The sequence below is a fragment of the Trichechus manatus genome, unplaced genomic scaffold (genome assembly GCF_000243295.1).
Source record: "Trichechus manatus latirostris isolate Lorelei unplaced genomic scaffold, TriManLat1.0 scaffold00245, whole genome shotgun sequence".
NCBI lineage: Eukaryota > Metazoa > Chordata > Mammalia > Sirenia > Trichechidae > Trichechus > Trichechus manatus.
Window position 1 is genome coordinate 1,209,246 of NW_004444181.1, and position 2,046 is coordinate 1,211,291.

The window sequence follows — 2,046 nt, forward strand, 5'->3', positions numbered from 1 at the left end:
GGCTAAATCCCAGCTTCTTCTCTTCCTAAATAACTTTGTTCCAATCAACCTAAGCTTCAAAGTGAAGACAGTTCTACGTTCTCTGCCGAGCTCACAGGCCAGATCTAATGAGACATACTGAAAAGCCTAGCAAACTACACAGCATGCCGTGACTGTTGAGGACAGTGTTGCTGGCAGACAGGACTGTCTGTACCACCCTGACAACTCAGGTACAGAAGCCTACAAATGGCAACAGTAATTTAAATAACTTCACTTCAAATTGTGTCCTTTTTTTGTTGTGTCTGACTATGTGTGGTGCAACTTACTTTCCCTTTCCCCCACCTTTTCCTCAGAAAGATAAAGCAGCAGTCTTTCAGATATGGCATGCTAATGTGATCTACCCATTCCCTCTGGAGAAGGGCAAGGTAGGACAGAGAGTAGCTACCTATCTTTAAAAAAAAAAACCATATGGTTTCCGAGGCCGAAAATCTTTACGGAAGCAGACTGTCACATCTTTATCCCATAGAGCGGCTGGTGAGTTCAAACCACCGACCTTTCGGTTAGCAGCTGAGCATCTAACCACTGCACCACTAGGTCTCCTTAGCTGCTTATAGAGCACTCTAAAGGCTGCCACAAAATTAGGTGGTCCAGCTAAGACTGTTGGTGGAAACAGTCTGAGGCACATCTGGAGGAATGCTACACAATTCTAGCAGCAGAGCCAACAGAAGATTAGTCAGGGAGGGCACATGCATTCTCTCAATAATTCTGTTATCCTTAAAAAGCTCCCTCTTAAATGACTCTGTACTAGAAAGGCTGAAAGAAAATGGGACAGGCTGGAACTTACTTCCCAGTTTTGCCTGACATGGTTGCACTACTTGATTTTCATATACTTATACCACCTGTAATACTTCTTAATGACAAAAGACAAGAAAATCTGTTGTGCATAGCAAGTTGAAGATATTCTCAAATTCCTCACCTTTTATTTCTCTTGAGGAGCATTCTAACTTGACCTGTCACATAAAAAGAATTATCATTGTTCTATTTGGCTCTTACCTATATTCAATGGCTCTGGTGTAATAGATAATAGCAAGAGCAAATCTTTCTTTGGAAAATTCTTCATTTCCTTTTATTTTCATTATTTCTCCTTGCTGAAAAACCAAGGTGAAGAAGACCCATCAATTAACTCCAAAGACAGTCAAGAACCCCAATACCTATGAAAAATGGGTTTGGGTTTCTGTCTCTGATATTAGAAATAAACTGGGAGATAACTTACATAGAAAATGATAATGAAATACCATTTTGGTATATATATTTAAAGAAACTTGTCTCTAATGACAACACTAACTTCGTTAAAATATTAAAAAGTAAACAAAACCATCACATTAAGAATTTACTAACAATTCCCTTGTGCACAGTATTTGAGAGGTTTACTTTTACGTTTATCTTAGGCCTGCCATATGACACAGAAAAAAACATTCAAGGTAGAATTTTAATTTTAGGTTAGCAAATATGACATATAGGCAGTCTCCGGTTTACAAACAAGATCTATTCCTAAGTGTGTCTTTGTAAGTATTTGTAGGTAAGTCAGAACATGTGCATATGGTTCTCATTTAGCCTTACTATAGTGCAAGAAAAGGCTCAAAGCCTTTTCAATGATTTAAAAGCTGCACGCACAGCAAGTGAAGTTGATTGTGATGAAGAATTTGCTGACAGTAAGGGTTGGTTCAGTTGTTTCAAATTGAGGGCAACTTTGCGTAACATTAAAGGGCAAGTATGAATTGTCAGTGGGACTTATTGTAGTCAATAACCAGAGTGCTTAAAAAAAAGAAAAGACTCAAAAAGATACAGGAATGCTGTTTAGATTAATTGCTAAAGTAAATTAAGCAATAAACTGTTAGGAATATATATATGTGAGTTGGTACAGATATAACCAAAACTTTTCATTTTCAAAACAAATTTTAAAAAAACTTCTAAAATAAATTATCTAGATCATATCCATGGTGTTAGTGAATTCAATAGAATATTAAATGTTCTCCTAAACCCTTTTGTAAAAACAGAGCTAAAGTC